Source organism: Bos grunniens, chromosome 12 (genome assembly GCF_055505025.1).
Source record: "Bos grunniens cultivar Pamir isolate PY7600 chromosome 12, Bosgru_T2T1.0, whole genome shotgun sequence".
NCBI lineage: Eukaryota > Metazoa > Chordata > Mammalia > Artiodactyla > Bovidae > Bos > Bos grunniens.
In genome coordinates, this window is record NC_141176.1 from 17,355,477 (window position 1) to 17,382,703 (window position 27,227).

General features: G+C 41.7%; 1 long non-coding RNA gene across 12 annotated transcripts in view; it reads left to right on the plus strand.

Annotated features, from left to right (window-relative positions):
* The window catches only part of LOC147361435 (uncharacterized), a 421,857-nt gene that overhangs the window by 249,440 nt on the left and 145,190 nt on the right, over nucleotides 1-27,227 (plus strand). For 2 of the 12 annotated variants that reach the window (XR_015137897.1, XR_015137901.1), the window contains one exon: nucleotides 8,246-8,701. The exons of 8 other annotated variants lie outside the window; for them this stretch is intronic. This is a non-coding gene — a long non-coding RNA (uncharacterized LOC147361435). Of the gene's footprint in view, nucleotides 1-4,362; nucleotides 4,700-8,245; nucleotides 8,702-12,518; nucleotides 12,879-27,227 lie in introns of those variants that run through there. 2 more of the 12 variants (XR_015137898.1, XR_015137905.1) reach the window with 2 other exon arrangements.

The following is a 27,227-nucleotide window of genomic DNA, read 5'->3' on the forward strand; positions in this document are numbered from 1 at the left end:
TTAGTCATAAGAAGAATGTAGTACTGTTGCTTTACCTTGATAAAGAATGTTTCCTAGGGTATCGTAGACCGGCTTACCTCTCTGCTCAGCTGCAATTAATTACGCTGACGATTTTTATTTAATGCTCCTTCTCTCCTGAAAAATCAATATCCATGACCATTAGTCTCCAAGTTGTTTTCATGAGAGGTTTTAGAGTCCATTAGCATGCAAATGAAAAGGAGTGATCCCACACAGATATTTTAAGAATTAAGGGGCTTTTAAAAATTGTTTGCTTTTTCAGAAATAGTCACATTCAAGACACAACTCCAAGTGTTAGCAACACTTCTATTGCGTATTTTGAGAGCTGTTTCCTTGTGGGTGACAGCAGAGAAAACAGCCATTGGGAGGTAGATGAAGCACTGCTGGTCCGGGGGAACTTTGCAGGGGCAGGCAGGCAGCTGGGGTCGGGGCTGCAGGGCATAGGCCTGGGCAAGCTGTGAGGAGGAGGTGAGGCGAGATAGCAGAGAATGTTCTGGAAGGCAGAAGAGGCAGGCAAAAAAGGTGGGAACAAAGGTTGAGGGAAAGCTTCACACCTTAGTGGCCATGTTACTGAGAGTGCGGTCTGGCTGCTCACCACTCAAAAATCAATACCCGAGAGGCAAGGTTGGTGGAGGGGAAAGTTTGCTTTATTTCAGAGACCAGCAACCAGGGTAGGGGCTGGAGCAGACTGGAGTCCACCGGCCGCCCCTCCATGACAATATCAGTGGGCAGGAGCTTGTGAATGTGTATGCTCCTGTGTGTTTGCACTATATATTTTTTAATATTTTTATTGGAGTGTAGTTGATTTGCAATATTGTTAGTTTCATGTGTACAGCAAAGTGACTGAGTTCAACATATATGGATATCGGCTCTCTTTTAGACTCTTTTCCCATATAGACCATTACAGAAGTACAAGGAGGGGGTCTGTGTGCAGAAACAGCACAGTCAACCTGAAGGTCATCTTGAAATTGTTCATGTAGTGGACTAACCAGCATCATCTTGAATGTGTTAAGTAGAGTTAATCTTCAGGCCCAGGGTCGGTTTTTCCTCAACTTCCTTGAGGCCAGTTTTCAGAACTGTGGCAGTTCCCTGCCTAATCCTAACTCTATGCCTGACCCTAACTTCTTTCACCTGGTGGGGTTTCTATGACAGTTGATATGAAAACAGCTCGCAGGATATGGCTCAGAGTGTTATCCATAGCCCTTGAGGAGGAACTAAAGGTCCTTGAGTTTGCTTAATGACCAAACTATTATCCTTTGGTCTTGACTGCTTTCCTTTGCTTCTGCATTTTCTGACTTCTCTGATTAAACTTTTTCTTTGGCTAAAGTTTTTCTTCAAAGAACAGGTGGAGGACATGGTGAGGAAGGACCATTGGGTCATGCTCCATTTCAGCCATACACCTTAGTATGGTTGAGATTCAGTTCAAATAGTTGGCCTACAGATGATATGAAGATTATTGCATGCAAAGCCATGGACTGTAGCCCCTCCAGGCTCCTCTGTCCATGGGATTCTTCAGGCAAGAATACTGGAGTCTGTTGCCATGCCCTCCTCCAGGGGATCATCCCGACACAGGAATGGAACTGGGGTCTCCTGCATCACAGGCAGATTCTTTACTGTCTGAGCCTCCAGGGAAGCCCACCAAGTCCCTAAGGGGTCCATAGATCTAACAAGATTGGCAACCTCTGGTCTTGGCTGTGGCTTAAGAGCCAGCTCCTTGCAGAAGAAGCAGGTTCTCCTGGGGATGCTTACATACTTCCTCACGGTTCATAACCATGGAGAAGAGGGCAGGAGCCCTGTGCCTGGGACTCTTCTTTTCCTAATAACCTGGAATATGGGGGGAAATTGGGGGAAAAAAACAACCAAGAAAATAAATAAGAATAGAAGAGGAGCAAATCAAAAATTGAGGCATGAAGAGAACCCACTCACTCTGCGGTCTTGTTTCCTCTTTTCTGTCTCCATAGATCCCCTGTCCTCTGCCATGTGTTCCCCAGTCTCTTCTCATCTCAGGCTTGTTTGTTGATTTGCTTAGGCTGTTACAGTGGAATTCGGTTTTTACTGAATTCTCAGCATGAAAACAATCCTTGCTGAAAAAAAAGTGGTATGCAAAACTGTCTCTTCCTTCGATACAAAGGATCTGAGGAGCTTCCATGAGCGAGCCTAATCCCCTTGCTGGTCAGGAAGCAACAGTTAGAACTGGACATGGAAGAACAGACTGGTTCCAAATAGGAAAAGGAGTACGTCAAGGCTATATATTGTCACCCTGCTTATTTAACTTATATGCAGAGTACATCATGAGAAATGCTGGGCTGGAAGAAACACAAGCTGGAATCAAGATTGCCAGGAGAAATATCAATAACCTCAGATATGCAGATGACACCACCCTTATGGCAGAAAGTGAAGAGGAACTCAAAAGCCTCTTGATGAAAGTGAAAGAGGAGAGTGAAAAAGTTGGCTTAGAGCTCAACATTCAGAAAACGAAGATCATGGCATCCAGTCCCATCACTTCATGGGAAATCAATGGGGAAACAGTGGAAACAGTGTCAGACTTTATCTTTTTGGGTTCCAAAATCACTGCAGATGGTGATTGCAGCCATGAAATTAAAAGATACTCCTTGGAAGGATAGTTATGACCAACCTAGATAGCATATTGAAAAGCAGAGACATTACTTTTCCAACACAGGTCTGTCTAGTCAAGGCTATGGTTTTGCCTGTGGTCATGTATGGATGTGAGAGTTGGACTGTGAAGAAAGCTGAGCGCTGAAGAATTGATGCTTTTGAACTGTGGTGTTGGAGAAGACTCTTGAGAGTCCCTTGGACTGCAAGGAGATCCAACCAGTCCATTCTAAAGGAGATCAGTCCTGGGTGTTCTTTGGAAGGAATGATGCTAAAGATGAAACTGCAGTACTTTGGCCACCTCATGCGAAGAGTTGACTCATTGGAAAAGACTCTGATGCTGGGAGGGATTGGGGGCAGGAGGAGAAGGGGACGACAGAGGATGAGATGGCTGGATGGCATCACCAACTTGATGGACGTGAGTTTGAGTGAACTCCAGGAGTTGGTGATGGACAGGGAGGCCTGGCGTGCTGCGATTCATGGGGTCGCAAAGGGTCGGACACGACTGAGTGACTGAACTGAACTGAACTGAACTGAAGGTGAATGAGGCAGATGTTGTTTAAGCACCACTTGGCAGTTAGGCAGAATCCCAGGGATTAGGAGCTGATATCCTTTGGGCCATCATTTAGCCCAACACAGTGAGTTTGTGAATTTGATTCTCAGAGGGGTATCTTTCTGCAGTGGGCTGACCTCTGAGTTGGAGACAAACAGTGGTCGATTCCTTGGGGAGCAAAGACCACCTCGCTGGGCTGAGTGTGTGACAGCCTGGTGACCTTTCTTCCCCCTGAGGCTACACAGCTTTCTGTTTCACCGCATGTCCCCAGTGTTCCTCTGTTTTGAATTTCTATAGGAAGCACTTTCCTTGCAGAACAAATATGCTAGAGACTAACAAGCAATTGAAGGGAAGCGGAATGCAATGTAATGGCAAGAAATAGTCGAGAACAGGCCACAGGGGAAGATAAGCGCCTCATGATGGAAGCCAGGAGAGCATAGATCAAATACACTTAGAACCAGCAATAAAAATATGAGTCAGATCTCATGGAAACTGTTGGTTGTTTTGCCTTGATAAGAAGTATTATCATAGCTGACACCTACTGAGTGCTACTTGCCAGGCACTGTCCTAAGCATTTAAAAGTATTCATTCACCTGATCCTTAGAAAATCTAAACAGATAATAATTATTTTAATTTTGTATGGGGAAACTGCAGAATCCCCTGTGGTGCAGTTGGTAAAGAATCTGTCTGCAATGGAGGCGATCTGGGTTCGATCTCTAGATCAGGAAGATCCCTTGGAGGAAGAACTGGCAACCCACTCCAGTATTCTTGCCTGGAAAATCCCATGGACAGAGGAGCCTGGTGGGCTACAGTACGTGGGGTCACAAGAGTCAATCACAACTTAGCAACTAAACCACCACCATGGGGAAACTGAGGCACAGAGGAGTTAGTTAACTCACCCAGGATCGCTCAGCCTGTAAGCAGGACTTGTGATATGAACTGAAGGAATGTAGTCTCAGAGAACCAGTGCCCTTGACCTCAGTGCCACCACCTATCATCTAGTTTTTTTCCTGTGTACCTTTATTTGTTTTTTCTTTCCTGCTAAATTACATCTCTCTAGGGCCAAGAGTTTTGCAAACCAGGTACCAGCAGCCAGAGTGGCACTTATGCACAGTGATGTACATTTTGTGGCATCTGCAGGGCTGACTGATGCTCTTTTTGGTTTTATTTGTCACAAGGCTGCTGCAAAAAAGCAACCTGAATATCACGAAAGAGAAGTCTGGGGTTAATAAGTGAAAGCTTTGCAAACAACAATATCAACAATCCTGCAGTGAGGAACAGCCTCTGTAGCATTCGTGGTGTGTTTTGCCAGCTTTGGGATATGGCTTCAGGACTTTTGATGAAAGAGGTCCTGTGATGGAAGATGTGGCTTCATATACGGGCCACGTTTCACATCAGACTTTCAGAGCATGAATGAATGTTGACAGAGCTAGAAATAAATAATATTGATGCTTTCATCTAAGCTTCATCTCCATGTGAAGATTATTTTGAATAAAATTTTTGAAGAATGTAAATCTAGAGAAGCAAATTTTTTCTAAGGTGCATCTGGGTAGAGAGGGCTAGAGGATGCCAGGACAAAAGAGATCGATGCCAAAAACTGAGATGAGTTAGGTAGTTTGGACAAATAGAGTTACATTTTATTTCCCTGAGAGGTCCAATTGAGCTGCCACCACAATGAAATGATTCATAAGAATATAGAAATAATGAAAGGAGCATCATTAAGCCAATCACCCAGATGATCATGGTTCCACAGCTGAAGTTGTAGCAAAATGTGAGAAAAATTTTGGTGATTTCTGTCTTTTAAGGACCCGGGACATTCTGAACATGAAATCTTATCTGATAGCTGCATGAACTGTATTCTTACAGCAAAATCAAATATAACTCTCAATCCCATGGGAGGAATAATAGCAGCATTATAACCAAAGGGAAAATAGGATCTCAGTGTGGATAAATGATTCTATTTTACCTGTTTAACCAAAGATAGTATAGGATTGGGCTTCCCTGGTGGCTCAGTGGTAAAGAGCTGGCCTGCCAGTGCAGGAGATACAGGAGATGTGGGTTTGATCCCTGGGTTGGGAAGATTTCCTGGAGAAGGAAATGGCAACACACTCCAGAATTCTTGCCTGGGAAACCCCATGGACAGAGACGCCTGGAGGGCTATAGTCCATGGGGTTGTAAAGAGTTGGACCCAACTTAGTGATGAAACAACAACAAAGTATAGCATTAGCCAAAAATTTTATTCAGATTTTCCCATGAGACATAATGGAAAAACCCAGGTGAAGTTTTGGCCAACCCAGTTGTAGGTCTAGGCAGTTAGACTCCTGCCAGTCTCCAGGTTCTCTGTGCTTGGAGGGACCTCAGAAGGTGACTGGATATTTCAGAAGGATTCCTTGCCTTCTCTTCCCTCAGGGTTGTGTCTGAGACATGTTCAAACGAGCCCTAGTTCCTGAACAGAGATTGAAAAGCACCAGCCTCAGGCTAATTCTAAATGCCTTCCCTAGCACTGAGCATCCCCATGATCCGTGTGTCCTATCTCCCACTCATTCTCTTCAACTTCTCTCTTCCTTTCTACATTTTTTTTTCCTAATTAAACTTTACTTTGGCATCATTTGCCCCCCCCCCCTTTTTTTTTTCTCACAACTTTCTCCTTTTATGAGAATGTAGTTTGAAGCAAGGTGATACAGTGTAGGCAACTTTCAAGCTGACAGCCTCTCAAGGAATTGACTTTAAAACCATGAAGAAGTTTTTGACTCGATCCCTACCTAGGACACTTGCAACTTTATCAGGCTTTTCTACTTCTAATCTGCAAGGCTTCTGAACCTGATTTTAGACTTGGTAACTATGTTGTCTACATATAACTTTGCTTTAAACTACATTTCCAAATAAAGCAGAAAGTCATGAGAAAAGGGGGACACATGCCTGAACATACTTGAATTAGGAAAAAGGGGGGAACAAATTTTGAGTCTTGAAAAATGAGAGAAGGTCTGTTGTTTAGTCACTAAGTTGTGTCCCGCTCTTTTGCAACCCCGTGGACTGTAGCCCACCATGCTCCTCTGTTCATGAGATTCTCCAGGCAAAAGTACTGGTGTGGGTAGCCATTTCCTTCTCCAGGGAATCGTCCTGACCCAAGGATCAAAATGTGTTTCCTGCATTGGTAGGCGGGTTCTTTACCAATGAGTCACCAGGAAAGCCTAGAGAAAGACTAGGTGAAGGGAAAGACAGCTTATGATGACACCTGAATGCTGTATGATGGCATTTAGAATTTAGACTTGGTAACTATTATGCTGATCTAGGCTTTTTTTTTTTTTCTGATTCTTCTTTTCTGTTCATTATTAATAGTTTTATTAATTTAATGCTTAACTAATGCTGGATTTTTAACTCTCTGAAATTAAGACATATAGATGAGCTGAGCCTGTATTTTCATAAAATATATTACACTCAACAATGGATAAATCAGCCTGTGGATATTTACTGATTTAGATAAACATTGAAAGCAAGCCCACAGTAGCCTTACAAGCAATGTATCAGATTTGGTTCAGCCAGCCCAAAGTACCATGGCGAGGGCATCATATCCATACCTCGAGTCATCCTACACTGCCTACCTGCCCGTCTCCCATCCTCCTGACCAACTTCATGTCTTTCCCAGCTCCTGCCTCAGACTATCTCCTAATTCTGATGGCTCATTGGTTATGCCTGTCTCCATCATCTCAGCTTCCGGACAGCCAGATTGTCAAGTGGCCATAGGTGACCCTTTCATTTGTCAAACCCTGTACTACTGCAACTACTACTTCCCAAAGGATATCTCAGACAGCTGATGCTGGACTCTGCTCAGTACCAATGTTCTGATAAAACTTAACTGAGCCACTGAAATTGCAATATGGGCAGACAGAGGCATAAGTGTATAGGTAGCTAAAACCAAGTTTCAGGACTTTAAAATAAGGAAATAATAACCACTCCAGATCAAGTGTGCATATGTTTTTATATAAAATATCAGGAATTCAGGCTGATGCTAAGATGTTAGGAACTCCATCAAATACACAAAGCTTGACTTCCTGGCTGACTTGCCATCATAAGAATATACAGTAAATTCCCAACATATGAACCTCCAAGTTGTGAACTTTGAAAGATGCAAACATGTGTCTGGTTCCAGCAAGGAACCAGGACCTGTGCCATCGATGTCAGGCATGAGCGAAATTGCAGCTTGCCCTCTGTCTCCTATTGCTGACAATCCTAAGGCTCTACCATCACCTGCCTCCTCTCCCTCCTCCAGTCAGTATCTCTTCTTGCCTGTTCCCTCGATGCCCCTGCTATGTGCCAGCTGTTTACTACCGAACTTTTCAAGGTACTGTACTATAAGATTAAAAATGTGTTATTTTGTGTGTTTTTTACGTACTATTTGTATGAAAAGTATCATAAACCTATTACAGTACAGTACTATATGGGCTGCCCTGGTGGCTCAGATGGTAAAGAATCTGTCTGCAATGTGGGAGACCTGGGTTTGATCCCTGGTTGAGAAGGTCCCCTGGAGAAGGGAACGGTTACTCACTCCTGTATTCTTGCCTGGAGAATTCCACGGACAGAGAAGTCTGGCAGGCTACAGTCTACGGGGTCGCAAAGAGTTGGACATGGTTGAGAGGCTTTCATCTCACCGTACTATATAGCCGATTGTGGCAGTGGGGTACCTAGGCTTACTTTGTTGGACTTATGAACAAATTGAACTTACACGCTCTCAGAACAGAACTTGTCTCTATGTAGGGGACTTACTATATACATTTTTGAGGATCTTTATTACCTGCATATATGCTAAATATTGCTTCTTCTTCCTTGGCTGACACTGCATGTCTGCTTTTTTTCGCTGATTATGAATTCAGCTCACCCAGCTTCCCAGTAGGCAGAGCCATAGCCACAATATTAACTCTGGCCCACAGGGAGCAGTGGGGAGGACCTGTGGCCGCTTAACAGATGGCTGGAGCCAGCTTTCGATTTCAGTTCCAACAAGGGCCTCAGGCATCACCTCTTGGGAAAGTGTTAAAACAAACTTTTACTATTTTGTGTTTTCAGCTGGGCATCTATCAAAGTTTATGATGTGCCCCACAGGAGTCAGTAAGAGCTGGCCCGGGCTGTGTGTGCTCTGCAGTGGCCTTCCCTTTCTGTGATCATCCCTGCTGCAGAAGCCATTACCAGAATTTAGGAGTGAGATGGTTTCTGGAGGTAAGAAGAACGTTGACCTCATGTGCATGTGCTGATAACAGAGGCATGAGGAAAAAGGAAAACCACCATCCCCAAATACCAACCCCAGCATCCTGAAGACACTTTGAATTGCTTTCTTTTGCATTACGCATATTTTCCACTGAAACACAAATGACCTTGAAGTACAATGCATTCAGTATAAAATCATTCATTAGCTCCTTTCCTTGGGTACAGTGGATGGAGAGAAGCACCCTTAATTTGTAGGTCAAATTCTATGAACGGTTTACATGTTTAGCAAACTTTATGAATTATAAAACTTTTTACATACATTGCTTTATTTGCTTCTTAGTACAATTATTCATTACAATTATTTACCAAGGCTTCCCTGGTAGCTCAGATGGTAAAGAATCTGCCTGCAATACAGGAGACTCAGGTTCAGTCCCTGGGTCAGGAAGATCCCCTGGAGAAGGAAATGGCAACCCGCTCCAGTATTCTTGCCTGGAGAATCCCATGGACAGAAGAGCCTGGAGGGTATGGTCCATGGGTTTGCAAAAAGTCAGATATGACTGAGCAACTGAGCACACACAGAGGTCTCCAGGTTACTTAGAATTTCTGTCTAATGTAGCTGCAAATCGGAGGTTCCCATGACAGGCTCCTCAGTTTTGATTAATTTGGTAGAATGACTCATAGGGCAGAGGGAAATATTTGCTTACCTTAACCAGTTTATTGAAGGACATGACGAAGGATCTACCTGATGAGATGCATATAGCGAGGTCTGGGAGGGTCTGGCTGGCAGGAGCCACTGTTCCTGTGGAGTTGGGATGCATCACTCTCCTGGTCTGAATGTGTTCACCAGTCTGGAAGTTCCTCGAACCTCATGCTATTGGGATATTATGGAGATATATCACATAAGCACAATCCATGATTAACTCCATTTCCAGTCCCCCCACTCTCTCTGAAGATGGGGATGGGGTTGAAAATTCATGGCTTGGTCTTTCTGTTGACCAACCCCCCGTCCATCCAGCAGTCCCTCAAGGTCGCTTCTCTTAAGAAGTTATAAATTCCAGGAGTTCTGTGCCAGGAACTTGAGGCAGAGAGCCATGTGTTTATATATTTTCTCTTATCTCACAACCCTAAATCCCACAAGAAAGGGAGACACAAGATTCAAATCTGGGTCTTCTGACCCCAGAGCTTTTGTTTTCTCTCTTTAGCCGAGTTGAAAATTTGGGGTAAGAAAGAAGCAGATGTCCAGAGCAAAGAAAAGTGTTTGAGGGGCTCATGGAGGCAGGGCCAGGCATGGGAAAGGGGTCTGCAGGTCACCGGGAGCTGATTAGAGGGCAATGAGCCCAGGGGAGAAGGAAGACCACAGCGAGATGGAATGCTCATGTGTCTAACAGTGGTGAACCCAGTGTCCAGAGAAATCCCTTCTTGCGCATAACGCCTAAATATTCCTGATAAGGTATTTTTAAACCAAGTCTTTAAGTGCATGAGAGTACTATGTGTACATGAGGGGAGGGGCCAGGTGGTGAATAGCAGGGGGAAGCCAGTAACGAAGAGGAAGTAGTAGCCCAGAGAATTGAGTGGCATCACCATCAGCCTGTTTCCTGGGGGAAATCACTTCTCCCTTATAGTTGAGATTCTGGGTCTGAAAGTGTGGGTGCCTTGGAGATAGGTGATAATGCTTGGGAACCGAACAGATGCAAAGTTGGATTAAAGACTCATTTACAAGGCAGGGCCACCAAAGGACAATAGTGAATAAGAAAAAATAGCTCTTCAGAAGCAGTAGAAAAATAATTTCCCTTGATCCCTGATACAAATCAGTCTTCACGTGAGCTTGAAGCTATAGGTCACAGTAAATGTAGTCAGAAACCAAAGCCCCAAACTAACCATGGTCCCAGGTTGACAGGCTTCAGGTGCTTGACAGAAGCAAACTAAAAGCTTTTCCAAAGAAGGATGCTTTCAGACTGGGCAGGTTGCAAAAGAACTCTCACAAACTGCACTCCAAGAAACAGAGGCTCATAATTAAAATCTCTAACAAGCGAGAAGATGAGCCACCCTTAATAACAATCAACAGAAATGTACTGCCAATAAGTAATAGAATAAAACAGAATAAGACCTGCAGGGATGGTTGATATTGAAACTTTGAGAAACAAATTAAAAATAGATATGTTTTATGTAATTAAAGAAAGGTATTAAAAAAAGGATGAGGTATTGAAAGTGTGTAGAAAAACCAGAGTATTAAAAATAACCAAGAACATTAAAAAAGGACTATGAATTTCACATAAAAATTACAGTAACTGAAATTACAAACCTAAGGTTTGTGACACAGCTGGAAAGGAATTTGTGAGATAACTTATGTGAACCCATGGGTATATGTATTAAAAGCTACAGAAGGAAGTTATTAAAGAATATGTATAGAATAAGAACATTCACATCAATATTATTAATATGGATTCATATGGACTCATGTAAATATAACTTATTTTGATAAATCTTATTCAACTTTATTATATATCTTAAGTTTATATGTATATAAAATTATATAGATATGTTTAGTAATAACAATGACCAGGAAAAAGACTAATCAACACAAAATTTATGATGGGAATGAGGATACATCTCGAATTTGAGAAGTATCAAATACTGAACTTTGAATACATTGGTTGTGCTCTATTTTAGAATCTTGGTTGGAGGTAAATAGGTGTATTGAATTATTTTTTATGGTGATATCTTTTACACATAACATTCTATTAGTTTAGGTGTATGACATAATGATTCAGTATTTTTACATATTGCATAATGATCACCATAATGTTTAGTTATCATTAATCACCATACATGGTTACATTTTTTTCTTGTGATGAGAATTTTAAGATCTACTCTCTTAGCAATTTTTAAATATATAACACAGTATTATTAACTATAGTCACCATTCTGTATATTACCTCCCCAGGGCTTATTTTATGATAACAAGTTTGTGCCTTTTTAAATACCTTCTCCAATTTTGCTCACCTGCCAACCTCTGCCAACCACTAATCAATTCTCTGTATGTATGAATCCATTTTTTAAAAAGATTCCATATAAGTGGAATCATACAGTATTTGTATATATATATTGTTGCTGTTCAGTTACTCAGTCACGTCCGATTCTTTGCAACCTGCTGGACTGCAGCAGGCCAGGCTTCCCCATCCTTCACCATCTCCCGAAGCTTGCTCAAACTCATGTCCATTGAATCAGTGATGCCATCCAACTATCTTGTCTTCTGTCATCCCCTTCTCCTCCTACCCTCAATATTTCCAAGCATCAGGGTCTATTCTAATGAGTTGGATCTTCTTATCAGGTGGCCAAAGTATTGGAGCAGCAGTCTGTCCAATGAATATTCAAAAGTGATTTCCTTTAGGATGACTGGTTTGATCTCCTTGTTGTCCAAGGGACTCTCAAGAGTCTTCTCCAACACCATGGTTCAAAAGCAGCAATTCTTCGGTGCTCAGCCTTCTTTATAGTCCAACTCTTACATGACTACTGGAAAAAACCATAGGTTTTAGATGGACCTTTGTCAGCAAATTAGCGTCTCTGCTTTTTAACATGCTGTCTAGGTTTGTCATAGCTTTTCTTCCAAGGAGCAAGCATCTTTTAACTTCATGGCTGCAGTCACCAACTGCAGTGATTTTGGAGCCCAGGAAAATTAAGTCTGTCACTGTTTCCATTGTTTCCCCATCTATTTGCCATGAAGTGATGGGACTGGATGCCATGATCTTAGTTTTTTGAATGTTGTGTTTTAAGCCAGCTTTTTCACTCTCTTCTTTCACTTTCATCGAGAGGCTCTTTAGTTCCTCTTCACTTTCTGCCATAAGGGTGGTGTCATCTACATATCTGAGGTTGTTGATATTTCTCCTTACAATCTTGATTCTGGCTTGTGCTTCATATATATATAAGTGTACATATATAAGTAAATGTGTACATGTTATATATATGTATATGTGTGTACATATATAACTACATGCCTATAAAAGTGAGATCATACGGTATTTGTCTTTCTCTGACTTATTCACTTAGCATAATGTTTTAAGTTCCATCTTTGTTGTAAAAAAATGGCAGGATTTTCATCCTTTCTATGACCATATATTGATTATATTCTTTACAGCCAAAGATGGAGAAGCTCTATACAGTCAACAAAAACAAGACCAGGAGCTGACTGTGGCTCAGATCATGAACTCCTTATTGCCAAATTCAGACTGAAATTGAAGAAAGTAGGGAAAACCACTAGACCATTCAGGTATGACCTAAATCAAATCCCTTATGATTATACAGTGGAAGTGAGAAATAGATTTAAGGGACTAGATCTGATAGATAGAGTACCTGATGAACTATGGACTGAGGTTTGTGGCATTGTACAGGAGACAGGGATCAAGACCATCCCCATGGAAAAGAAATGCAAAAAAGCCAAATGGCTGTCTGGGGAGGCCTTACAAATAGCTGTGAAAAGAAGAGAAACTAAAAGCAAAGGAGAAAAGGAAAGATATAAGCATCTGAATGCAGAGTTCCAAAGAATAGCAAGAAGAGATAAGAAAGCCTTCCTCAGTGATCAATGCAAAGAAATAGAGGAAAACAACAGAATGGGAAAGACTAGAGATCTCTTCAAGAAAATTCGAGATACCAAGGGAATATTTCATGCAAAGATGGGCTCGATAAAGGACAGAAACGGTATGGACCTAACAGAAGCAGAAGATATTAAGAAGAGGTGGCAAGAATACACAGAAGAACTGTACAAAAAAGATCTTCATGACCCAGATAATTACGATGGTGTAATCACTCACCTAGAGCCTCACATCCTGGAATGTGAAGTCAAGTGGGCCTTAGAAAGCATCACTACGGACAAAGCTAGTGGAGGTGATGGAATTCCAGTTGAGCTATTTCAAATCCTGGAAGATGACGCTGTGAAAGTGCTGCACTCAATATGCCAGAAAATTTGGAAAACTCAGCAGTGGCCACAGGACTGGAAAAATGTCAGTTTTCATTCCAATCTCAAAGAAAGGCAATGCCAAAGAATGCTCAAACTACCGCACAATTGCATTCATCTCACATGCTAGTAAAGTAATGCTCAAAATTCTCCAAGCCAGGCTTCAGCAATACGTGAACCGTGAACTTCTAGATGTTCAAGCTGGATTTCGAAAAGGCAGAGGAACCAGAGATCAAATTGCCAATATCCGCTGGATCATTGAAAAAGCAAGAAAGTTCCAGAAAAACATCTATTTCTGCTTTATTGACTATGCCAAAGCCTTTGACTGTGTGGACCACAATAAACTGTGGAAAATTCTGAAAGAGATGGGAATCCCAGACCACCTGACCTGCCTCTTGAGAAACCTATATGCAGGTCAGGAAGCAACAGTTAGAACTTGGACATGGAACAACAGACTGGTTCCAAATAAGAAAAGGAGTACATCAAGGCTATATATTGTCACCCTGCTTATTTAACTTATATGCAGAGTACATCATGAGAAACGCTGGACTGGAGGAAGCACAAGCTGGAATCAAGATTGCCAGGAGAAATATCAATAACCTCAGATATGCAGATGACACCACTCTTATGGCAGAAAGTGAAGAGGAACTCAAAAGCCTCTTGGTGAAAGTGAAAGTGGAGAGTGAAAAAGTTGGCTTAAAACTCAACATTCAGAAAACGAAGATCATGGCATCTGGTCCCATCACTTCATGGCAAATAGATGGGGAAACAGTGGAAACAGTGTCAGACTTTATCTTTTTGGGCTCCAAAATCACTGCAGATGGTGACTGCAGCCATGAAATTAAGACACTTACTCCTTGGAAGGAAAGTTATGACCAACCTAGATAGCATATTGAAAAGCAGAGACATTACTTTGGCAACAAAGGTTCGTCTAGTCAAGGCTATGGTTTTTCCTGTGGTCATGTATGGATGTGAGAGTTGGACTGTGAAGAAGGCTGAGCGCCAAAGAATTGATGCTTTTGAACTGCGGTGTTGGAGAAAGACTCTTGAGAGTCCATTGGACTGCAAGGAGATCCAACCAGTCCATTCTCAAGGAGATCAGCCCTGGGATTTCTTTGGAAGGAATGATGCTAAAGCTGAAACTGCAGTACTTTGGCTACCTGATGCGAAGGGTTGACTCATTGGAAAAGACTCTGATGCTGGGAGGGATTGGGGGCAGGAGGAGAAGGGGACGACAGAGGATGAGATGGCTGGATGGCATCACTGACTTGATGGACGTGAATCTGAGTGAACTCTGGGATTTGGTGATGGACAGGGAGGCCTGGCGTGCTGCGATTCATGGGGTTGCAAAGTGTCGGACACGACTGAGCGACTGAACTGAACTGATGACCATATAATATGCCATTGTGTGTGTACACATATAAAGTATATATACATATATATATGTATATATACACCACATATTTTTTATCCATTCATGCATCAATAGATATTTTAGTGGTTTCCACATCTTGGCTGTTGTAAATAATGCTGCAGTGACTATGGTGGTACAGATATCTTTCAGAGTTAGTATCCAAAGAAAAAGAAAACACTCAGAAGTAAAACTATTGGATCATAATGTAGTTCTACTTTTAATTTTTTGAGAAATCTCATACTTACTTTTATAGTGGCAACACCAATTTACATTTCTGCCAACACTGCAAGAGGGTTCCCTTTTTCCACATCCTCATCAAGACTTGGTATTTCTTTTCTTTTCATAGTAGCTGTTCTGACAGGTATGGTCTTCATCTGCATTTCTTTGATGACTGGTGATGTAGAGTACATTTTCATATACCTGTTGACCATCTGTGTGTCTTTTTTTGAAAAATGTTTATTCAGGTCTTCTGTCCATTTTTAAATCACATTGGATTTCTTTTTTGGTATTGAGTTATGTGAATTCTTTATATATTTTGGATATTAACCCATTATCAGATTCACAGGTGGCAAACATTTTCTTCCATTTGGTAGGTTGCCTTTATTCTGCTAATGGTTTCCTTTGCTGTGCAGAAATTATGGAGTTTGATATGGTCCCATTGGTTTTTCACTTTTGGTATCAAATCCAAAAAAATCATCTCCAAGACCAATGTCAAGAAGCTTATTACCTGTATTTCTAGATGTTTCATAGCTTCAGTTCTTATGTTCAAGTCTTTGATCCATTTTGAGTTAATTTTTTGTGTGTGGTGTGATAGGGGTCCAATATCATTCTTTTGCCCAGTATCATACTGTTTTGGTTATTATAGCTTTTTAGTATAGTTTTCAGAGAAGGCAATGGCACCCCACTCTAGTACTGCCTGGAAAATCCCATGGACGGAGGAACCTGGTAGGCTGTAGTCCATGGGGTCGCAAAGAGTCGGACACGACTGAGCGACTTCACTTTCACTTTTCACTTTCATGCATTGGAGAAGGAAATGGCAACCCACTCCAGTGTTCTTGCCTGGAGAATCCCAGGGACGGGGAAGTCTGGTGGGCTGCCGTCTATGGGGTCACACGGAGTCGGACACGACTGAAGCGACTTAGCAGCAGTAGCAGCAGCAGTATAGTTTTAAATCCTGGGGTATAATACCTCCAGTTTTATTCTTTTTCAAGATATCTGGGGTATTTGATGGTTCCATACAACTATGATGAGACAACTATGCATATACATACATATATGTAAATTCTTAATATATCTTATAATTATCAATTAAGAACAGACATTTAAAAAATGATCCACCCTAAAATAAGTGTTATTATAGAAGGTGTTAATTATCAAAGGAAATTTATATTCACAAAGTTGATATACTTACCTAAAAGTGTTAGATTCAGAACTAGGTCTATCTGGTTGCAAAGCCAGCTCCCTTTCTCCTGAGCCTGGCTGCATTCCACATAGCTCTATCTTGCTCAGTTTTGTGGTAGAAGTCATGAAGGGTGGAAATGACTGGGAGGGAGACGTGGGCTGTTCTCTCTGCATTCCACCTCCTGTAACCTACAATGTTCTCTGTGTGGAAAGCTCAGTTGGGAAGAGGTGAAACTTTCCATTCTGCTGCAAGAGGTTCAAGGCCTGTTCAAGGTTTGATCACTCATACAGAAGAACTGGGGTGTCTCATGTGGTTCCATAAAAATCAGAGAGGATCCAAACACTCAGGGTTCCAATCATATGCAATACCAGGCATTGGTCAAAGAATAAATACAACATAACTACATTTTTTGAAAAAATAAATGCTTTGAGCACTTTATAATGGTCTCCTCCGCATAAGATCAGAACATGTTTGAGCGTGGGGGGGAAAAGCAGAGTGGGAAAAAATTGACAAAGGGAAAAAGGACAAGGAGTTTTATAAAACTGGATGAGAGGAAAGAAAATATGATTGTGGGATTCATAATCCCATAATCAAATAGATCTAATCAAATAGATTCATTATTTTATCCAAATCCCATAATCAAATAGATCTAATCAAATGGATTCATTATTTTATCAAAATACCAGTTCAACCCTATGTTTTGCTTCTTGTCCAAAAGTGATTCATAATGTGAATGTATCTTGGTAATAATAATAATATGAACTTATAACTACTAGAGTTGATCTTATTGATCATCCATAAGTAATCTTATTGATCATCCATCCCAAGCATCCTATTTTATAGAGGAGAAAACTGAGGCTCAGGACCTCATCAAGGTAGCACAGCTACTGAGGATATGTCAAATGGGATGGGTGAGTGGGGAATGCAAAGTGGGAACTAGGCCAGAATTCTACCATGGCCTCTACTGACTCATCTACAACTGGCTTCCACTAATGAGAGAAAATGTCTGCTGATCACTTGGACTTTGGTCCTGAATGTTTTCCAGGAATGGAGGCCACATCACTCATTCCCCAGTACAATCTGCCTTTTGCTAGTTGATCAGCCTGGATATAAATAGAAAGAGCCTGGGCCAGGCCCCATGCTGAATTTCTCCATTGCCTTTGAGATAAGAATTATAATACTGGGAGTATTGGGCCTATGTAGTGAATTAATTTCTACAATCCGTGAACAAACTGAATTCAGACTTTCAAGACCCCAGGTGACCCCTCAGTGTGGCTAAAACAAAGTCCCAAGGAAGCCAGGGAAGAGTTGGACCCAGAGTCCTTGGCACAGCACAGGTTTACCATCAACTTTGTAGCCACACGTCACTGGTGAGCAGGGCTATTTTTTTGTGGTTTGTTTTTTTTTTGGCTGACATATACAAGGTGAACATGCTTTCAAGGTAGCCCTGCTGTGAATTACTTAATACTGAAAAGTCTAATCACTGGTGACAGAGAATCCTAGGACAGTGATTTTCTGATTTGGCTTGGTAGCAGCTGCTTTGTTTGCAAGACTGTAATACATTATGTAGGTAACAAAATGCTGTTTATTCAAGTTTTCATCAAGAAATCCTTTTGTTTATATAGAACTCTTACCAAAGTTATCTCCCTACCCTACCACCCTCTCTCCTCTCTGAAAAATAAACTTAATGTATTGTCTCTTAACTAGACATTTGAAGACAAAACCAATACTTTTATGTGGCCCATACTGCATATTTAAAGTAGCAGAAAAGGTGAGCAAGAAGCACTGACTTTATTTTCTTGAGATAAGTACCTAATTCTCTTCCCTACTGGAAAGTTCAAACCCATTATTCCTGTGTTCCTGGTCCCCTGCGGCAGCTGGCAGAGGGAGCTGAGGTTTCACATGTCCAGAGCTTTGGGGAAACCCTGCTATCAAAGGCATCAGTCTTTGATGGCTCACCCGCTGCCCTGGGTCACACACACACTTCCCGACTGCAGCCACTCTGGTTCCTGAGCCCTGCTCCACCTTCAAGAATTTCTGGACCTGGAGATGGACCATAGTTTCATGACTTTTTGTTTTTTTGCCACTTCCCCAGAGCGGAAGTTTCCCGAAAGTAGGACTTCGTTCCTGCTGTTAGAGACCACAGAACTCTGTCTTTCTCAGATCTGAAGAACCTCTCCTCCCAGCCTTGCTGGGTGTCAAAGGCATATTTTCTTTCTGCTCCTCTACAGGGAGCCACCGAGAAAAGACAGTGAAATGAGCTGGGAGGGAAACTTTGAGACAGGAAAAGCACAGTTTAATAGTGTAGTAAATCATCCTCCCATAATAATATCTTGTCTGTGAGCTGGGATTTTCCTTCTTTGAGAATTTTTTTTAAATTCCACAGAAGGAAATAAGGGTGAAATTGTTTTATATTCTATATGGAAAACAGAAGTGTGTGTGTGTATGTGAAATACACACTTACAGAGAATACATATAAGGGTGAAATTGTTTTATATTCTATATGGAAAACAGAAGTGTGTGTGTGTATGTGAAATACACACTTACAGAGAGTACATATACACACACAGATTTGCAAGTGTATATATATACACACACACACACATATAAGATGAATATACACACATATATACACACAAGATATATATAGTATATATTCATATATTCACTGTGTCCACTGTATACATACACAAGTATATAGAAGATATATGCATACACACACCTAAGGTATATATATATTATATATAAACACACAATATACACATACACATGCACACACGTTGTATTTGTGTGTGAATGTTTGTATCCATTAGAGACAGTAATCCCTACCAAATTAGGAAAATTTATTTTATCTTTGTCTTTTCAATACAGTTGAAATCCTGAGTTCTATCATTTGTAAAATGAAGCATAAATAATATCAGAAAATGTCATTCTTCTTGCCACCTCAGTTTCCTTTCATTATTCCATTTTTCTTTTAAGTTTTGACCAGCTATAATTTTTTTTTAATGTATGTACAGGTGTGTTTGTTTATTCCTGTTGTAAAAATTTGCTTTTGACAGACGTATTGGCCACAAACATTTGATGTTTCCCTCAGTGGGAGTGGGGGGCTGTGATTTGGGTGGCAAGGTTTTATGTGCGGGGCTGTCTGTCATTGGGCTTAGTGGGGGCATGCTCCTGAGGAGTAAGATGGAAAAAAAGCTTGATGTCTGAGGAAAAGGAGAAATCCAGGGAGGGCACTGAAGGGAACAGGAAGTTTGAAAGACAAATTGGGTTGAGACAGGCAACTCTGATGGAGTAGAGTTGCATCTTGTGTTGTTGTTCAGGTGCTCAGTTGTGTCCAGCTCTTTATGACCCCATGGAGTGCAACACTCCAGGCTTCCCTGTCCTTCACCATCTCCTGGAGCTCACTCAAATTCATGTCCATCGAGTTGGTGATGCCTCTAACGGTCTCATCTTCTGTCATCCCCTTCTTCTCCTGCCCTCAATCTTTCCCAACATCAGGGTCTTTTTCAATGAGTGGACTCTGCACATCAGGTGGCCAAAGTATTGCAGCTTCAGCTTAAGCATCAGTCCTTCCAATGAATATACAGGATTGATTTCCTTTAGGGTCGACTGCTTTCATCGCCTTGCAGTCCAAGGGACTCTCAAGAGTCTTCTCCAACACCACAATGCAAAAGCATCAATTCTTTGGCACTTGGCCTTCATTATGGTCCAACACTCACATCCATGCATGACTACTGGAAAACCCATAGCTTTGACTACATGGACCTTTGTTGGCAAAGTAATGTCTCTGCTTTGTAATACACTGTCTAGGTTTGTCATAGTTTTGCTTCTGAGCAGCAAGTGTCTTTTAACTTCATGGCTGCAGTCACCATCTGTAGTGATTTTGGAGCCCAAGAAAATAAAGTCTGTCATTGTTTCCATTGTTTCCCCATCTATTTGCCGTGAAGTGATGGGACCAGTTGCCATGGTCTTAGTTTTCTGAATGTTGTGTTTTAAGCCAGCTTTTTCACTCTCCTCTTTCACTTTCATCAATCAAGAGGCTCTTCAGTTCCTCTTGGCTTTCTGCCATAAGAGTGGTATCATCTGCATATCTGAGGTTGTTGATATTTCTCCCAGCAGTCTTGATTCCAGCTTGTGCTTCATCCAGCCCAGCATTTCGCATGATAAGTTAAACGAGCAGGGTGACAATACCTTGATGTACTCCTTTCCCAGTTTGGAACCAGTCCGTTGTTCCATGTCTGGTTCTAACTGCTGCTTCTTGACCTGAATATAGATTTCTCAGGAGGTGGGTCAAATGTTCTGATATTTCCATTTCTTGAAGAATTTTCCAGTTTGCTGTGATCCACACAGTCAAAAGCTTTAGTGTAGTCAATGAAGTAGCAGATGAGGAAACAGGGCTCCAAGAAGGGATGCGATGTAGTCAAGACCACACGGTTCATGAACAGTGAGCCACTTTCAGAACCCAGATGAAGCTGCCCCTTTGGATCCATTTGAAAGATGTTTTCAGCAAGGATTCCCTGACTTTTATCTTAAGGATAATGAAGTCATTTCTTGGACTGAGGTGAGGAAAAAGGCTTACTACTTATTCAACTGTCAGCACTTAGAGATTTAGGTTTTCTAGAGGTTTATCATGCTGGAGAAGTACCAGTAAATAAAAGTGATTGATCATTTCCTAGATTATGTAAGTGACTCCCAGAGGAGGGGAAAAAACTGTTGAAAGAGCGAGCAGGATTGTCCTTAATTCATGTCATCTGCTGGAAACATTTCTGTTTTCTGGAATCTCTTATTGTTGTCACATACATTTCTCTCAGTTTGGAGGAAACCCGAGGCTTTGTTTTTCTCCCCCGAGATTGATTCTCTCTCAAGGAGACTTCATTAAACCATGTATTGAATTGCGTTCCTGAATCCTCTGAGTTCTACTTTAAGTAGATTCCCATTGTAAAAGCCAGCTTTACTGTTCTTTTTAGTTACCTCCTGAACCCCTCCATTGACCTTGTCACTGAGGGCACAATGATCATTTAATATTAATTGACTGAACTTTATATAAGCTTTTATTTTCTACTGTGGATTAACAGTTAACTTATTGGAGAATTGCCATCAAGAAAGAAAAATCGTTAGAAGTAATGAAATAGCAGAGTTTCAATATGAATGTGTACATCCTATTATATCACATGCATTTAAATTCCCTGGTATCATCTGTCCACTTGCTGGATGACTATTCCCCAATACTGTCTGTGTCTCATGAATTAATAGAAGCCAGTCGCCCTTTCCACTGGTGTAGAAATTGCAATTTTCTGCATATTAAGAGACTGTTCTGCTTCTGCAGAAACAAGAAAAAATTAACCCCCAAACCAAATGGATCAGAGCAATACTAACAAGTCCTAGCATTATTCTGATTTCTAGAACTGAGAAATCCTGAGAATGTCTTTGGATTCCTCACGTTAGCACAGAGTTCATGACCCAGCCAGGTCATAGAATACAGCTGTGAAGAAATAAAGGTTCTGATGAGAAGAAAAGGAGAATTGGGGAGATCCTAATAATTTAAATGCACATGTAAAAGAGCTATTCATCAATATTCCAAAGTCCCCGGGAATTCCCTGGTGGTCCAGTGGTTAGGACTCTGTGCTTTGACTGCTGAGGACTGGGGTTTGATTCCTGGTTGGAAAACTAGGATCCCATAGGCTGCAAAAAGTGGCCAAAAAAATCCAAGGTCCTTGAACACAGTTTTTCTTGGCCTGGGGCTGGGTAGTTCCCCCATGACCTATGTAAGCGTCCACAAGCCAGCCCTTCAAGCTTTCTGTGCTTTATGTGGTTTCTTCACCAGTGCAATGGGACTAGTGAAGGGACTTTCTTCACAGGATTCTAGGGCTTAATGAGTTAGGACAGATCAAGCACTTAGAACAAGGCCTAGTATGCAAAAAAAAAAAAAAAAAAAAAATCCATGCTGGCTCTGTTCTGGGCAGACCACTCACCTAGTAATCTGGTGCCTTTTGTTGATCTCTCCAACAGCCAGGAAGCTCAGTGCCTCACAGGTGACATTAGCAAGCCCCGTTCTTTCTCAGGGCTCAGTTTCACTCCCTCTAAATGAACTGGCTGAGAATATCACCATTTCCTCAAATGTTCAGTTGTAGTGAAATTAATTTAGTAGTTCTGACCAGCATTTTTTATTTAAATGAAACAATAGAATAGACAATATCAGAAAACATAGTATATACTAAGTCTTGTTTTGTGATGCTTTTGTCTACATATATTCTGAAAGGGGTGCTAGATGGAAATGAAATTTATTTTTACTGGTCATGCTCAAAATTTTGAAGTTACTGGAGTATATGATACCCCAAGTTTCCTTTCCTCTCGAGTGGTTTCATATTCTGTTAAGAAGCAAAAGTCATGGACAGCAGAGGGCCCTGGAGATGAATCCCAGAGGCTCTGCTGGGCATGGCCCTTCCTTGCTGAACTGATTTCTCTGAACCTCATTCTTCTCCTTTGCAAGCGTGGATGGCAGTATCTGTCTCTCCTAGGCCTATTACAGGGCTTCCCTGGTGGCTTAATTGGTAAAGAATCTGCCTGCAATGCAGGAGACCCAATTCAATCCCTGGGTCAGGAAGATCCCCCTGGATCTGGCAAGGCAATGGCAACCCACTCCAGTATTCTTGCCTGGAGAATCCCATGGACAGAGGAGCCTGGCAGGGTACAGTCTGTGGGGTCACAAGAGTTGGAAACAAAGTAGTGAACTAAACCACCACCACCACCACCAGGCCTGCTACAAGGAAAAGATGAGCTAATGGATTGTAAGTTAAGTGTTGTTATAAAATGTACATTGTATCATGATTTTCATCATTGATTAATTTTGACCATAGGAAAGTCTCTTACCTTATGACCCCTCTTTCTGCATCACCAGTTTCCTTCACTTCATGTCTTTCTTTACATTAGTCCCTTTACTTGAAATATCTGCCCCATATTTACTGTCTTACTCATCCTCTAAGACTAAGCTCAGGCACTGTGTCCTCTACAGCATCTTCTCTAAGCTCCTGGATTGTATTGCAGTGCTCCACGTCATCCCAAATGTATATCTCTCTTTTACTTTTTTATTTTAAAGTAAAAACATGAACATATCTACCACCTCCACTAGATCATCACACTTCCTAATTTCTTAGTTACTGCTTAATTTCCAAACCTTAGTCCTGTATCTGTATGTGCTAGGCACTCTGTAAAATATTTGTTAACCTAAACAGAACTTCACCCTTGTTCCTTCTTCTGTATCTTTCTGTTGATTCACTTTTATTCCTACATCCTTTTCCAACATAGTTGCTTAATTTTTCCTACCTCTTACCCCATTTCTAGCTTGTACCTGGCATAAATAATAGCTAATTGGACAGAAACAACTATTAATACCTCTTGGCCTTCATTACTGCAGCATTTTCAGGGGAGGCTATTATGAAAGCATATTCAGAAAGGAGAAGCAATAATTGTGGAAGAGACATAGTAGCCAGGGAGGCTTCCCAGGTGGCTCAGTGGTAAAGAATCCACCTGCCAATGCAGGAGATGCAGGTTCCATCCCTGGGTCAGGAAGATCCCCTGGAGGAGGAAATGGCAACCCTCTCCAGTATTCTTGCCTGGAAAATCCCATGGGAGCCTGGTGGGCTATAGTCTATGAGGTTGCAAAGAGTTGGACTTGACTGAGTGACTGAGCATGCACACATAATAGCCAGATGAGAAAGAGGATGGAGTCAAGTTATTTACACCCTGTGATATTTAGCTGGAAGACTACACATGAATACACAAGTCAGGGAGAGAGCTTGGAACACGGAGGTGGTTAGAAGAAGGCCAGTCTGGGCCATCCATTTGCATCTTGTCCTTGTGTGTCTATAGCTCAGTGCACACAGAAGATATGGGGCTCATTATGACACCCCAGTTATGCTCCTCATTCTGCACATAGAAGAAGGGAGACCCCGACAGCCTGTTGACCCTCAGTTATGACCAAGTCTCTCTGACCTGAAAAGTTCTGATTCCTGACCCAGCATGTACATGATTCACAAAGCCATTTCCAGGCGGCCATGATAGTGTGACATAGAACTCAATACAGCCCGGGCACAATGATAGAGGCTGTTGCAAACTCTAAGTCAGATCAGATGCTTACATCCCTTTCTGGCTGTTGCATGTCTCCTCGCTTGCCACTGCCAGGAGGCTGGGTTGATTTATCGGGCAAAAGAGGTAATAGTCACTTTCTCAGGGCCGTTAGCTGATTCCAGTGAGTGAATGGGTTAGAAAAAAACATCTGGTTTGTCTCCCTTGCATTTATCTGTTTATTCATGCGTGGAGGTTTTGTTCCAGGGATAACTCAAGCATGTAATATTCAGAATTCTAATAAATTGAAAATTGCTGCTACTGAGATTTCAACAAGTTATTTTCCTGCTGGAGTGCAGTCAAGACTTTTCTTTCACACAATATTTAAAGTGGCTTCCACTCGGTCCGATACACTGTAGACAGTTTTATGTGTTATACCTTCTAAGTGTGTTTTTTCAAATCTCCAAGCCATTCAATTTGCCGTTTAGTGTATATCACCAATTACAATGGTTTGTCTGCCAAGTCTTTAAAAGTGGTAATAACAATAAAGATCCCACATGGTGACTTTCCTCTTGAAGAAGCCTTCACTTACTTACAGATGGCCTAAGCTGACAGCTAATGCCTTGCAGCCATTCAACCAAAGTCATATCTGGACTCCTTCTCGCGCCTGGTTGCAAAGCATTGTCACATGTGTTATCTCATTTAATCCTCATAATAGTGATAAGCCCTTGTGAGAGTAGTAGTATTTCCAGTTTACGGAAGCATGGACATTGCCTTAAAGATCATCAGTATACCCAAGCAGAGGATTTAGACAGAGACAGGGCCAATACCTGGGTCATCTGATGTAAGTCAGTGGCCTCTCCTTCATCCTGTAACTGGTGGCTCACTTCTGGGGGGCTTCCCTATGGCTCGAGTCCACTTCCTTCATGAGCTCCATTTTCGTTTCCCTTTGAAGTATCTCCATGGGCAGACTGCAACCACCTTCTTCTTGGTTAGTGATCACCTAGGAGTGTGCATGGGACCAGAGTTCAAGGCACGGCAACATAATTGGAGGTTTGTGGGGGCCTCTCCAGAGTGTTCTCTTTAATAGGAGAGAAGACCAGAATGAACAAATCTTTTTCCTCCACCACCCTTTTTGGTTCCACTTTGGAATGTTGTCTGTGCCATTTGGAGTTGTTGCCTAGGCAACTTGTGACTGAGTAGGAAGAAATTATTAGTATAAACTATGTCCTCTGCGTGTTCTCATTTGTGTCTGACTCTTTGGGACCTCCATGGATGGTAGCCTTCCAGGCTTCTCTGTCCATAGGATTTCCCAGTCAAGAATACTGGAGTGGGTTTCAGTTACCATTTCCTCCTCCAAGGGATCTTCCTGACCCAGGGATTGAACCTGGGCCTCCTGTGTCTCCTGCATTGCAGACAGATTCTTTACCACTGAGCCATTGGGGAAGCCCTGTTGGCATAAAGGGCATGGCTTTCTGAAAGGATGGAAAGTAACTGGGTTTATAACGATAACAGTGAATTCCTAAACTGACCACATCTACCGCAGGACTTTTTGTTAAGTAAACAAACATGTTTCTGTCTTAATTTCCTTAATTGAATTTTCTATTCTTTGCTCCTGGCTACATTCTAACTTTCTAACTGCAGCTTTTCTTTATCTGCAGTGTTCTTAGGGCACCAATGAATAAAGTGTCTAACATGTTTGAGGCTTGTCCCATCACTCCCCACTCCACCAGGTGCCTGACTTACCATCAAGACCTGTGCTAGTCCTGATCAGCTATCAGCTGCTCATAGAATCTATGACACTCTATAGCCCAGTGGTCCCCAACCTTTTTGGCACCAGAGACTGGTTTCATGGGGCTTCCCAGGTGGCTCAGTGGTAAAGAATCCGCCTGCCAGTGCAGGAGCTACAGGTTCCATCCCTACGTTGGGAAGATCCCCTGGAGAAGGAATTGGCAATCCACTCCAGTATTCTTGCCTGGAGAATTCATGGACAGAGGAGCCTGGTGGCCTGCAGTCTATGTGGTCGCAAAGAGTCGGACACGACTTAGTGACTCAACAACAGCTGGTTTCATAGAAGACAGTCTTTTCATGGATGGGGTAGGGGGATAGTTTTGGGATGATTCAAGAGCATTACATTTATTGTGCATTTTATGTCTATTATTACCATATCAGCTCTGTCTCAGATGATCAGGCATTAGATCCCAGAGGTTGGGGACCCCTGCTCTATGCCAAGTGTGGTTTTAACTGCTCAGTTACGTTTCCTTGGTCACCTCTGACTGCCTGACCCATGCTTTCAGCTTCCCCAGATTAGTATTTGTTTCACCTTAGCTTTCTTCCCTGCCCCTTCCCCACCCCTTCAAGCTTTTACCTCCTTTCTCATCCTTGATTGTTTATACTCTTCTCTGCTCTCTGACATTTGTGTGCATTTGATTATAGCCTGAGAATTTTGTTGCGATCACTTGGTTGTTAGTATGTGAGATTCATTGCCTTCTTTTAGCTAAATATTTATCATCTAGTATGTTGTATATTGACTTAGGAGTTTGTCATATTTAATCCTTAAAAGAAGTCTGTGAAATAGGCATTATCTACATTTCCCTTAGTCAAAATTTCAGAGTATAGGTAACCATCCAAGATCAAATCTCTAGAAATAATGTATCCATGAATCTAACCAAGGTCCATGCCTGTTGACGATATGATATAGTGTACAACAACTTCTTCCAACCTCTTTTCTCTTCCTTGATCTTTCTGTAGTTGGTTTAACCTAGACACAGCTCTAACTACCAATTTCCCCTTCTCAGTCTAAGAGAAGCTTGGGAATGTCACATACGTCCATCATGTAGTTATCTTTTCTCTGCAATGCCGTGGGTCCTCTCTGCTATATGTCCAGCCAAGGACAAGTAATTTTGCTTAATTAATAAACATAATGAGGAGAAATAGTGAGTCTTTTGCCTAAGTTACTTGGTTGTGAGTCATCATTTGATTTTTGCTACCAGCTACTATTTTAAAGAGC